A 14747-nucleotide genomic window follows, 5' to 3' on the forward strand; every position below is an offset into this window, starting at 1 on the left:
GTTATTTCAGTACCAGGGTTTGGAAATTCATTTCTCTGTAAGTTCAGGAGGAATTTATCAAGAGCCTTTCTATGTTTTTTCTGACCAGCATATAAAGCATCACGGGTATTCGACTGCTTCTGATGTAGTCATCTTGGGCCTCTGGATCCCAGCTGGCATTTTAGTGGATGAGGTAGAGGCATTTTTGATTTAGGTCACAAAGCTTCAAACGACATGCACTGTAAAGGGAGTAACGTGTCCTGTAATTTGCTTTTATCAATTAAATGCTGTTTCCCCCTAAGTGTGGTATCTTTTTGATGTGTATTGAAATGAATGTCGTAGACTCTTAAGGGAGACTTCTGGTTTGCTTTTGGCCTTTGACAACCTTTTCTCATTGAAATAGGGACTAGGAGACTGGCTAAAAGCTTTTCCCTAACAGAATCCTCTTGGAAGTAGAGAATAGGGAGGGATGCCCTGAGGAACCTGAGTATTCATGGTGGACAGAAAGGAGACCAGACACCTGAGTAGGTGGGGCCTTGGTTAGTGGAATATACTGTTTGATAGGAATCCCTTAACAGTTCTTAGGATTTCATTATATCTTTCTCTGGTGAGTTATTTCTGACAATAGAGGCTGTGTTCTTGGAATATATTCTCTTTGTTGATTGAAAAGCTTTATATTTTTTGCCACCTTAGAGTCAAAATAATTTTGGATAAAAAAACATTCTTTTTGAACTTAATGACATATAGCAGGTCATTTTTAAACCAAGAAATGCTGACTGAATTTGGACTTAAATTTTTTTTTTTTCCCTTGGAAGATGCTGTAGAGATAAAAAGAAAACAAAAGAATGAATGTTTGTTGTTTGGCTTCTGTTCATAGACACAAGCTTTTGGAGTATAATTTTTTGCTTTATATGTATATAAATATATGTGTGTAAAGAAATGAATCCAGCTATTCCTTGTGATATTCAGCTTGTGATAGAAACCCTTTTCTTTACTTAAAAAGCCAAAATCATTTCTCATGGAAATTTTGTTATTAATTTGTGTTGAGGAATAACTCTCTTTAAAAAAGTGGAGAGAGTCAAAAGAGATTAATTTGACATTTTAGAATGGTGAGATCTTGATTTAACTGTGGATGAGGACTTTGGTTACTGAGGGACATCATTTTCTCTTTTAATTAATTCCTTTTCCTGACATTTCTCCCATCATGAGGCAAATTTGTTTGTGGCGCTTAACCTTTAAGTATTATATCAGTTTTCACTGGAGTCATGCAGTGACCAAGAGTAGGTAAATGTAAGACAAGAAAATTTTTTTTTAAAAAAGGCAAAAACTCTTCAAACTAAGTTTGCAGTCAGGAAATTTTCTCCTCTGCATATACTCAGAACTTCGTGACCTCAGGTAGTTCTTTATCTTTGCCTTCTTGGTTCCTATCCCCAAACTGCAGAGCCCAGGGACCTTGTGTTCTGCAAGTGGCTTTTCAGATTTACTCTCTCCTCCTTACCCATCAAATGCATATATGTATAGATATTTAACTCATTCTGTTCCCTCTGCTGTTCCTTTCTTAGATCCACTTATCAAATTCTACTTATTCTTTAAGTTCACTTTTATTCTCCAAATCCCTATTTTCTCTTTATTACCTTCCTTCTCTCAATTTGAAATTATGGATTCCTTCTTTTTTCTCATACATTTAGTACACATCTGTGTTATGATATTTACTGCATTGTATTACCATTTGTAATTTGTCTGTTTTTATTCTTCCTTTCCTTGAGGGCAGCAGGTTTTATTGACATTTCAGCACTGGGGAGGAAGGAGTTCTAGCATCTGACTTGAGATCCATTTACTCCCTTTACCGGGGGTAAGGGTAGGGTAAGAGATGCCCCCATGGGAAAGAAAAGAAGGAAGTTGTCCTGGTCTAATCTCCTTGTTAACTTGACCTCCAGGTAAATAGGGCAATGATATTTGCTGGGAGGAAGAGACATTATCTGCAGATTGCTCGTGGTAGGATGTTTCTGGCCAAAAATTATCTATAATAAATAGAACCCAGGAAATATGAGCCTTGGCTCCCTGGAGAATGTCACATGAGCTATACAATAATTGAGGGCAGGGGTCGATGATGAACTTTTTCTTAAAGGGTCAGGTAGTAAATATTTTTGGCATATGGGTCACATGGTCTATGTTACACCTTCTCAATTCTGCTTTGTAATGGGAAAGCAGCGGTAGACAATATGTAACAGTTAGGCATGGCAGTGTTCCTGTGAAACTTTATTTTTGAAAACAGGCGGTTGTGTCTGAAGAAAATGAAAACACTAACTCAAAAGGATATCTGCACCCTCCCCGCAGTGTTCACTGCAGCATTATTTATAATAGCCAAAGCATGGAAGAATGGATAAAGAAAATATGGTATACAAACACACACACACGCACACACACACACACACACACACACACACACAGTGGAATGTTATTTAGCTATACAAAGAAGGAAATCTTGCCATTTGTGACAACATGGATGGACCTTGAGGGCATTATGCTAAGTGAAATAAATTAGAGAACGACAAATAAAGTATGATCTCATATGTGGAATCTAAAAACAATAAAAACAAACCCCCTGAATTCATAGATACAGAGAACAGATTGGTGGTTGCCAGAGGCAGGGGGAAGGGTGTTTGAGAAATGGGTGAAGGGGGTCAAAAGGTACAAACTTTCAGTTACAAAATAAATAAGTCCTGGGGATGTAATGTACAGCGTGGTGACTATAGTTAATAATACTGTATAGGGCTTCCCTGGTGGCGCAGTGGTTGAGAGTCTGCCTGCCAATGCAGGGGACACGGTGTCGAGCCCTGGTCTGGGAGGATCCCACATGCCGCGGAGCAACTAGGCCCGTGAGCCACAACTACTGAGCCTGCGCGTCTGGAGCCTGTGCTCCGCAACAAGAGAGGCCGCGATAGTGAGAGGCCCGCGCACCGCAATGAAGAGTGGCCCCCACTTGCCGCAACTAGAGAAAGCACTCGCACAGAAATGAGGACCCAACACAGCCATAAATAATAACTAAATAACTAAATAAATAAACCCCAAAAAAAGTTTAAAAAAAAAATAATACTGTATAGTATATTTGAAAGTTGCTAAGAGAATAGACCTTGAAAGTTCTCATCACAAGAAAGAAATTTTTTTAACTGCGTGTGGTGATGGATGTTAACTTAGACTTATTGTGCTGATCGTTTTGCAGTATATACATGTATCAAGTCATTCTGTTGTACATCTGAAACTAATATATGTCAATTATATCTCACTAAAAAACAAAACAAACAAAACAAAATGGATGATTGGCTTATGGGCTGTAGTTTGCCATCCTCTGATCTAGGGTCTAAAACAGAGATAATTTGGAACTTAAATGCTCTCTGCTGTGTGGGGTAAACCTGCAAGCCTTACTTAGAGAACTCAACCATTGTTTCTGAACAAAGGCCCAAATCCAAGGAGGGAGGAAGGGCCTGAGGAACCATCCTTGAAATCCCAGACCTCCCTCTGCTGTGTCTCATCTTGATTGCCTGTATCCTTGAAGTCTTTAGTAAAGTTTGATTCCAAGTGAGGTCTCTGATTTGTGTGGGCCTGATTTGACAATCCAGTCCTGGATGTTAGCTTAGGCACCATGGTGCCTAATAGGACACATTAGCACAAATATATGAACAATGAATTTTTGTTGAAAAGAATTGCTCTGGACCACTCACCTAAGTCTCCCATAGGGGAGTCTCCTATCCCTCCACTCTGACTTCACTTAGTGTGATAATCTCTAGGTCCATTCATGTTGCTGCAAATGACATTATTTCATTTCTTTTTATGACTGAGTAGTATTCCATTGTATACATGTACCACATCTTTATCTATTTATCTGTTGATGGACATTTAGGTTGTTTCCATGTCCTGACTATTGTGAATAATGCTGCTATGAACATAGGGGTGCATGTATCTTTTTCAATTATAGTTTTGTCCAGATATATGCCCAGGAGTGGGATTGCTGGATCATATGGCAACTCTATTTTTAGTTTTTTGATGAACCTCCATGCTGTTTTCCACAGTGGTTGAACCAATTTACATTCCCACCAACAGTGTAGAGGAATCCCTTTTCTCCACACCCTCTCCAGCATTGTTATTTGGAGACTTTTTAATGATGGCCTCACTGGTTTGAGGTGGTATCTCATTGTAGTTTTGATTTGCATCACTCTAATAATTAATTAGTGATGTTGAGCATCTTTTCATTTGCCTGTTGGCCATCTGTATGACACACTTATTATACATTTGTTGAAGAAACATCCAGATAAACCAAAGTTGTGTTATTGACTGTGGTTTTCTCTGTCTGCAATACTGGAGTATGGGATTAGTGTCCTAGTTTGGTTTGGAGAGTCCTAGTCAGGCATTTCAGTTGAGCAGATAAGTTGATAGATCCTTCCACCTTCTCTATTTCTTATATGCTTCCAAACTAACTCAAGATATGCAAAGAAAGCAGAAGAAACTCCTAAAATTATGGCCTTGCCTTCTGACATGCTCCTCTCTTAGCTTGGGTGAAAGACAGAGTTAGGCAGAGTTGGCACTAAATCTTGTTATGTCACTAACTAGCTGTGTTACTCTGACCAAAATACATAACTTCTCTGAAAGTGGAAACTTCTCTATGAAAATGGGATGTACACCTTTATCATGTAGATATAAAGAGGAAGCTCATTTACAGGTTGGATGATTATTCTTGTTCTCTGTTGGCCTTTAGCCAGAAGTTATATGCGCATGCACATATGTCATTCAGAATTACAATCAAACGTTAAGAAACCTCCCCTACAGATGTTCCTAAAAGAAAAGGGCAGATTTTCTCTTTCTAGGGTGGTTTAGGAGCAATTCTAGTTGAAGGCAGAAGAGTGAACTGGAACAATCTCTTATTATCCTTTATAGTCCTATTAACCTGTCTGTTTCATTTGCTTCCCTTTGCCACAAATAGTAACTCCCTCAACATGTTGACTTTAAGGGGAAAAGCCCATCACGCTGGTACCAAATGCAAGTTAAGTGCTGATTGAGTTCTGAATGTATGTATGGCTTGACAAAAATTATTTATTCAGTCAGGGAAGAAACTAATTCACACAGCAGTGCCCTAATTGGCATCAGGGAGGCATTTCCTAATGCCCTTAGGAAAAGCAGGAAGTCGATTAAATAGAAAAAATGCACATGGAAATAGGAGTACAAAGTGTGCATAGAAGAATAAAAATGCAGTAGTTAAATAATCGCCCTCATGATATTTTTAGAGAAGTTACCTTTGATTTAATGCAGGAGAGAGCACCTGGGAAAATTTCAAATTGGAGTCCCTCCCACTCCTCCCCTGCTTATACTAAGAATCCATGGCCCAGAATTCAATACTAAATCTAAGAGAGGCAGGTAAAAAGAACAGTGGAAAACAGATGGCAGCAGTTACAACTAGCAAATTCCCAGTTGGTGGCTCTCACATTTAGAAGCGGGCATCTGTTCTTCTTCCCCACTGCAAAGTGGTTTTAACTCAGAGGTGTTAAAAATATCTAAGTTGCTGTTTTATTCATTTCTGCTATTTACTGACTTTAATGACTTACAGTATATCCAATGAAAAGTACAATGTTTACCCAAGTGGCAAGAGACTCAAAACAGAAATATGGGATGCTGCTAAAAAATCTTGTGGTCTACCAAACGGTATGTATGGTTTTATAGGTGTACCTTGCTTTGTGAAGTAGGTGGGTGCCTTCACCTTTGTTTGTGCAAATTAAAATATGCTTTAAAATACACCTGGAGCACTTGATATTCAAAGACTCCTGAGAGAGTCACAACCTCTTTGGGCCTCAGTTTCCTTCTCCACAAAAAGGGAAGAATAATGCCTACACTGTTATAGTGTTGTGCAGGTCTGTTGTGAACATTAGAGATAGTGTCAGTAAACTGCGTTCAAAGACTCTTAAATCTTGTAGATGCTTAATAAATGATAATACACTTTTTTATTTATGAAAATTCCCATTTTGAGATATATATCCATTCATAAAAAAATTGAAAATGTCAGGAGTGCCTATATTCATTAGTAAGAAAACCTCAAAAATGAGAGAAAAGAGGTATTCTTTATAATTATGAATAAAATATCAAATAACCTCTCATTTTTATGTTACTGTAAAGATGACTTTCCCATAACTATTTATAATAGTTCCAGGAAGAGAGTCCTATTGAATTGAATATCATTAACGTAGTGCCTGACATTGAGTAGATGATCAGTAGATATTTATTGACCACTGGCTAACTCATATTTCATTTTCTTTCCTTTCTTTGCTTTAAAAGTAATATTTATTCATCATAGAAAATTTGGAAACATAAAAGCATGAAGAAGAAATAAAAAATTAGCTTACACTTTCAAAACCCTTAGTCATAATTTTTAAAACTGTGTGTCTTATATCACAACATTGAGAAAGCACTGGTAATAAGATTATTTTTATTTTTTCTCTGCTCATAAAACTTATATTGAATAATGAATCTACGTACAGAGTGGGTTTGTAATCCCAGATTCTAATCTCACAAACACTGAATATTCTTCAGTAAGGCAGTATTAATATTAATAATCACTAACATGTATTGAGCTATTGTTACATACCAGGTAATATATATGTGTCTCCATTTAAACCTCAAAACAACCCTATATATGTGGCACTGTTATTTATAAATGAGGAAATCAAAGCATTCAATATTAAGGAATAGGCCCAAGAGCTCACGGTAGAGTGGTAGAGTTAGGATTAAGTTAAAAATCAGGGGATCTGGGCTTCCCTAGTGACGCAGTGGTTAAGAATCTGCCTGCCAATGCAGGGGACACGGGTTCGAGCCCTGGCCGGGGAGGATCCCACATGCCGCGGAGCAGCTAAGCTCGTGCTCCACAACTGCTGAGCCTGAGCTCTAGAGCCCGCAAGCCACAACTACTGAGCCCACGTGCCACAGCTACTGAAGCCTGCACGCCTAGAGCCTGTGCTCCGCAAAAGGAGAGGCCACGACAATGAGAAGCCCGCGCACTGCAACGAGGAGTGGCCCCCACTCGCCGCAACTGGAGAAAGCCCGCGCACAGCAGCAAAGACCCAACACAGCCAAAAATAAATAAGTAAATAAATTTATTAAAAAAAAAAAAATTAGGGGATCTGCTTCTGTAAGGTGCAGTGAGCTATTCTGCGTCTTTTTTTTTCTCTAGCAACTGAATATCTTTTTAACATCATTATTATTATTTTTTAAATTGAAGTATAGTTGATTTTCAATGTTATATTAGTTTCAGGTTTACAGTGTAGTGATTCATTATCTTTAAAGATTATATTGCATTTAAAATTATTATAAAATATTGGTTATGCTCCCTGTGCTGTACATTATATTTTTGTTGCTTATTTATTTTATATCTAGTAGCTTTTATTCTGCATCTCTTTAATGTAGTGACAGGAGCACAGATTTTGGAATCAGATATGTTGGGGGGGTTACACTTATTCCCCGTGGCTTGTGTGTCCTTTCACGTGGAGAGACTCTTACTTTTTTTTTTTTTTTGGCTGTGCCACACGGCATGTGGGATCTTAGTTCCCTGACCAGGGATTGAACCCATGCCTCCTGCATTAGAAGCATGGAGTCTTAACCACGGACTGCCAGGGAGGTCCCGAGAGACTCTTCTGATCACTTTCTGTCCCTTCATTCTGTTCTCATGTTAAAGAGATTGACAACCTGTTTGTAAGGAGGTTTGAGCTGGTCATCATTGCCTTAACCCTTTCTTCTAGTCTCTTTATTTGGGATCTACCTATGTGGAAAGAACATGCTTTTTCAGCTGTTCCTTGGCAGTGCATGTTCTGTCTTTGTGGGTACAACCAATAGTTTTTTATGGGCAGGGGAGAGGTAAATTCAATTCAGGGTTGCTTAAAGTCAGCCTGTTTCTTATTTGAGTTACGTTCTGCTGTTTAGCTCTTTGTCAGGAATCCATCTTTCTGACTCGAATGTGTATCTCTCAGTTTGTTACACACTTCGGCATAGAAGGAAGGATTATTTATTAACCGTCCATAAATCTTAGAAGATAGACTCAGATACTTTTCTAATCTTCAGTGTCTTTGTCTGTGTGAAACCATAGGCAAGATACTTAACCACTCCATGCCTCCAAGTCTTCAGTTATACACAGGACATAATTTTTCCTTCCTCATGGTTTTTTTTTTTTTCCCTAGGCTCAAATGAGTTAATATGTATAAAATCACTGAGAACATTTTTTTTGGAAAAGAAAGGAGGAAAAATCAAGATGCAGAAGTTTGGTTTTAGTTCAGTGGGCTAAGGTTAGAAGGGAGAGGTGACTTTGGGTACATAGTGTACTTGTCATTCCCATCACCCCCTGACCCAGCCCGCACGGACCCAGACCTGAGCATAACTTGTGTTACTTCATCTCATCCTCACAAAACACTGTAATATAGGCATGATTTTCACCATTTTATGGTGTGGGCACTGAGGCTTAGAGAGGTTAAACAACCTGTGCAGGGTCACACAGCTGGCAAGAAGAAAGACTGGTGTTCCATACCAAGTCTAAAGTCCATGTTCCTTCCAGGACACAGCTCTGATGATTGTAGCAGGACCTGAGGTGGTGAGCATAGAATCAGATACTCAGGTCTCCTGTGAGTGTGGGCCACTATGAAGGAGATCACTAAATGATAGCAGAAGGATGACTTGACAAGTGGTAGGAGCCCTTACACAGGTTGCAGGAGTAAAGGTTTACAAGTTGACATGAGGATGCTATGGGTTTTTACAGAAAAATGATTTTTATCCATCTATCACTTTCCCCTGTTTAAAGTTCAGATTTTAATATACTGGTTTCTTAATATAGAATCATATAGCTTGTGGTCATGTTCTCACCCTTCAGAATTCCACTACAGTGTTTTATTTTTCCACTGCAAATCCTACTTCGTCCAACTAGAGGTCATCTCTTCCTGCACCACATCAACTTTCTCAGTCCCCATTAATCCCCTCTGTGCCTGTCTTCTTTCATTCTCAACCTTGAAAGCAATGTGGTTACTGCCCAAGGAAGAGTAATATGTAGAAAGGATTACACTTGGCTTAGGGGAAATTTTGGTAATGCATTTGCTCTGAGAGCCACAGAGAGGCTGCATAAAAGGTAAGGGATTTGAGGAGGAAAAAAAAAAACCCAACAAACCTGTTCAATTAGGGAATTAGACCAAAAGACATTTTATAGAACAAAGTGTATTGTGCTTATGGACATCTTTCTTAAGGAAAAGGCCATTTTCTCAAGGGACAAACTTGACTTTAGTCATCATTTGAAACAGGTACAGGTTATTTTATAAAGCTAATAGAAAATGAAAGCAACATTTGTTGAGTACACTGTGCTAGGTGTTTTGACCCACATTATCTCAGTTCATCTTCATGATTATTCTGAAAGGTGGAAATTATTATCTTTGCCTTTACAAAAATGAAACGGGCTCAAAGTGATTGAATATTTTGCCCAGGGTCACCCCTCTAGTAAGTGCAGGCACTCATACTCATGTCCTAGTCTGTCTGTTTTCAAAGCCCCTGCTCATTTCACTCTTTCTTGCATAAACTATTTATTAAATATGAGTGAGGGAGACTTCACTAGAAGGCTTTTTCTTCAAAGCAAGTCTAGGAATCCCTTCTCTGCTTGTAAGTGGACACATTAGTATGATCTCCATGTCCACCTATAAATTTTCTATAGTGTGATCAATTCTGAAACTGGCAAGGACAAACTTGGGCAAATAGCTGCCCTTTACAGAAAGTCTGGAATTGGAAAGAGAATGGCTATGGTGTGTGCCATGAATTTTTCAAGAGGAATGTTGCAGGGGATGGAAGTCTTGATAGATAAGAATTTTTTTTGAAAAGCTCCATATGAGAAAATCTTCCACAAGGGACAACCCTTTTACCAAGTTTGCAAAGACTAAAAATGCAGAGTTTCTAGGATCAAAGTGTATTTGCAACGTGAAGAACTATCCCCAGACAATCAGACTGGAAGAGGGAGGTTTCCTTTAATCTTTTTTCCTTTGTTTTATTATTATTATTTTTTTTCTGAGGGGAAAATTCCTTTTTCATTTTCTTTTGCTAACTCTTCCCTTTAATCATTTTTATCTCGTGACTCTTAGCAATTTCCCCCTTTACATTAAGAATGAATATAAAGGCAAATCTTTTTTGAGTTTCTATGTCAGGGCATTGTTCTTCTCCTGAACTGTTCATAGGTAAGCAACAGAAAGTTGAACTGAGAATAGCACCAAGACTTGAACAGAATCAGGAGTGTCCCTTCTCCTCTTTTCTCTCTATGCATTCTAGAGTCATGGAGAAAAATGTGTCTTGTGGCAACAGGAAAGCAATTTGAATTAATCAAAGATCATTTATAATCTTTATGAACTAGAGGGAAGAAATAGACTTTTGAAAGATCTTCAGAGTCCAGGGAAGTTGTATAAAGGGAGCCAGAGGTAGTTATTAATGAAACTTAAGGTTCTTAGTAAGGGGCTTCTGTGCTAAAGATTTTACAAGCTTCATTGATGTGTCCTAATTTTTAGGAAAAGTGCCAAAATAAGGCAGTGGGATTATTGCACAGAGCTCTTTGTCTTGGAGTCTAAAGTGGGTGTACACAATTGATGTCAATGTTCACTTCTGAATTGTACTTTTCGAAACTTCAATTTATCAAAAATAAAATCATCATTATTATCTCATTATAACATGGGCCCTGGATATGAAAAAATTGATTACCTGATCTTTAGTCTCTTCCTCTATTCTGTCTATCTCTAGTTTTGTTGCTTGGGGATTATTGGACTATCGACACTCTACCTGAATAATCAATCTGGTTAATTTAGCCTATAAACCGCTTTCCCCCTTGTGTCTGGTATAACATATTGTTTAGTAATGTGCCCAGTAAAGCATAAAAAGTAACTCCCAGAAATGGAAAAGGAAGCAGCACTCAGATTTTGAACTTAAGCATCTTGCATTTTACCCGTCTTCTGGGCTATGTGCTAACTATTTATTTTGTTTTGAGCCATTTGACTCACCTTACCTCATTCTGCCCAGCAGCTGAACAAAATGCACAGCGCTATATTCTGAGGAGCCTACTCATTCTTTATTGCTTTTATGACAAAACTGTCCCTCCACATGTCTGCTCTGCCCTCTGACCCAAGGCGTTTGCTTCAAGTAAACATGCCAGATGGTGGAGAAAAGTGATGGGTCAAAGAACAACCCTCGAGGGTCAGGAGTCGCCAAATCCTTCTTCAGAAAGCAAACTTAAAAGCAACAATTTCACCAAACCCTGGGGAGTGCTTTCACAGTGGAAACATAGGTGGGGAGGGTAGACCTTAGTTACATATTTTACTTTCAGTGCCTAATGGTTTTAGGAATAGTGTCTATTTGGCTAATTTGAATGTAAGCAATTTGTGAGAAATAATAAGACAAGTTACACAGATGGATCAATCTTATACTTAGCAGAGAACTGCAACGTGAATGGTTTATATGTGGATGAGCATTCCCAGCTCTGGCCAGAGAATTAGAGACAGTTTAGATTCCTTTTCTGTTTTAGGGGTTATTGTTGAAAGTTGAGGCCAAGAAGATGCCATTGTCTAAATACACTGGACCCCTAAAAAGGCTCTGTTAACCCCACCGGAAGCATTCAGACGAGACACTCCTTTTCCTTTCTTTGTTTAGTGTGGTGTTGTGTGAGTGCAGGTGGATGAGCATTTGTGATGTTACTGTAAATACCTTAAGCGCAAGGGATGTAGAGAGTTTTTTATATTGCTGTTTTCAAAAGTAGTTTAACAAAATGTTTATTAGCCATTTTATAGGACTGTGTATTTTAGAAAGAACAGAGTAGTAGTTTCTCTTTGCAAATAAGCTGGCAATAGATAGGCATTATTAGCTCTGTTGCAAATAATGATGATAGTATAATGTACCAGTGAAATGTATTAGATTTACACATAGAATCCTAAAATATTTTTTAAAGCAAACTCATTTTTTTTCTATTAAGGGTATTGAGATACATTCATGGCCTTAAAATTGTTTCTGGGCTAAGTATTGTCATTTATGGCTTTCAGGATGAAGTGTGTCTTTCAATTGCTAAGACAGTGACTTTTTTCTTTGTGGTAAAATGAATTCTCTAGCTAGCTTACAGTATAAAATAGTCTTTAATTGGTATTCCAAACGTAGAGGTTATTTCTAAGGCTAAATTTGTGTCCTTAATAAGTTACCAAGCTTCTATGATATATCATCCATGAAAAGAATGATAATAATAGTTACTCTTCAACTATTATCAAATTAACGTTTATTAATATTAATTTAATATTAATAACCACCAGTTATTGAGTGGCTACTATGGGCTAGAAACTTGATGAGGTACTTTAAGTCCATGCCTAACTTAATTTTCCCAATTCTAGCAAAAGCAACAGCAACTAATATTTATTTAGTGTTTACAAATTACCAGTTGCTGAGTTTATTGCTTTGTGTATGTTTTCTCATTAAATCCTCAAAGCAACTGTAGAGTGTTGGCACAATTCTTTTTTTCATTTTATAAGTGAGAAAACTGAAGTTTAGAGAGATTAAATAACTTGCAAGGTCATACACCTGGTAAATGGAAGACATAGACTGGAACCCAGGGTGCTCTGACTCCAAGGCACAAGTTCTAAATAACTTTTCCAGGTATTATTATTATCCCTACTATATTAGTAAGAATGCTGAAATTCAGAGATATTGCATCTGACCAAAGATACACTGCTATCAGGAGGCCGAGGGGACAAGCAAACTCAGGGTTTTCTGACCCTTAAGACAACACTAGATATGGTAGAAACTCTCTCAATAGATCTACCTTCAAACACCCTAGCAAAGTAACTCATGTTCTTCATCACTTCTGTAAAACGTACAGACTGGTACTCACTTCATCTTCAGTACTCATGATTAATGGGCTACTTTCTAGTATGCTTGCACATTTCTGCTCTCAGTTGTTTAGTAGTGTGTTTACAGTTGCATGGTTTCCAAACCTGTTTATGCCAATTGACCATGTTATGTAGTTATATAGTTATTTTAATGACTATATAAACCAGTGAAATATGAATGTAGAAATAGAATTATTATTTCCATGAAAACCAAACTGGATGGAAAGACTTAATAAAGGCAAGCTGAAAAAAATTTTTACCTAAATTAGGTGTGAGTGATGCCATTGTAAAGAATTCCCAGTATAATAAAATACCAAAAAATTCTTCACTAACAGTTGCTTTGCAATTGTGCTTAAATTTTCAATTCACTTTAAAGAAATTCCAAGCGCTCAAAGAAAAGACCTTGGTTCTAAATCAAAAGATTGGCCAATGAGTGGATATTTATACATGTCAGATTAAAATAAAAAAGTATGTGCTCATCATTTTATGATTACATAATGATGCCCAATAGGAGCATTTCTTCTCTATTGTTGTCCTGTTTACAGCTGAGAAAACTTGAGGTGCAGGCTCAGTAACCTAGATCCTATAATCTAGTACAATGGCAGAGCTAAGACAAAGTTGCAAAGCTAGATGTAGGATACAACTCTGTGGTTCTCCAGGGCCTGTCCTTTGTCCTTTACTGCCTTGCCAAGGATGATAAATTTGAGGGTTAGGAATCGTATGCCAGGAAACTCTATGGAAAGTTATTGGACCAAGGCCAACCTTGAAAGGTCCCCCACTATATTCCCTGCCCTCAGAAAGATCTTCCCTTTTCTCAGATAGATATTAACCTATTTGATTTTCAAAAACTCCAGGGAAAGATATTTCATCATATTGCATAATGATTAGCATTGTTATCAGAATTTTATTTTCCTTAGAGACTCTACCAATATACACTATTTCTAAGATGTAGAGCTTTTAAGCAGTAGGAAAGAACAGAAATGACTTATAATGACATGACAATATTGTTGAAGATGTAAGTCCCAGAACTTCTCTACTTTATGCTGTCTTCCCCAACTACTTACTTGACACTTTCTGAATTATTCATAAGTGAAAAAAAGACATTGTGTTTTAGACTTGGTTATTAAAATCATTTGAAAAATAATTCATTTAACTAGTTTCTATTTGTTGAGTTAATAGGAATACCAGCTTTCCTGGAGGATTTCCTGGAGAGTCATCTATGATCATATTGTCTGGCGAATTGAGGCAGGGTTATGATGAACAGGGGAGTAATTGCTGTATATACTCCCTTGCCTCAGGATTTGCCAGTGTAATGGTCAGGTTCCTTGTGTTAGTTACCATGGCTGCATAAAAAATCACCTCACAACTTAGTGGCTTATAATAGTAATACTTATTTACTATTCCTTATGGTTTCTGTGGGTCAAGGTTTCTGTGGCTTACCTGGGAGGTTCTGGCTCAGGGATTTTCATGAGGCTGTAGTCAGATGTTGGTTGGGGCTACAGGCCTTTGAGGGATTGACTGAGGCTGGAGGATCCACTTACAAGGTGGCTCCCTCACATGACTGGCCATTTGGTGCTGGTTGTGGGTTGGAAGCCTCAGTTCCTCTCTACATGGGCCTTTCTATGAGACTGCTTGAGTATCCTCATGGCATTGTGGCTGACTTCTATCAGAGTGAGTGATCCAAGAAATCGAAAGACAGAAGCTGCAATACCTTGGCCTGGCCTCAGAAGTTACACCCTGTCATTTCTACCGTATTCTCTTGGGGTCACATAGGGTCATAAGGGGCAAGGATCATAAGGGGCTATTTTAGAGGCTGGTTACCACATCCTCCTGCTTTATCCTCCTGGAATCATGGCA

This window comes from Eubalaena glacialis, chromosome 9 (assembly GCF_028564815.1).
Source record: "Eubalaena glacialis isolate mEubGla1 chromosome 9, mEubGla1.1.hap2.+ XY, whole genome shotgun sequence".
In the NCBI taxonomy this organism is placed as follows: domain Eukaryota; kingdom Metazoa; phylum Chordata; class Mammalia; order Artiodactyla; family Balaenidae; genus Eubalaena; species Eubalaena glacialis.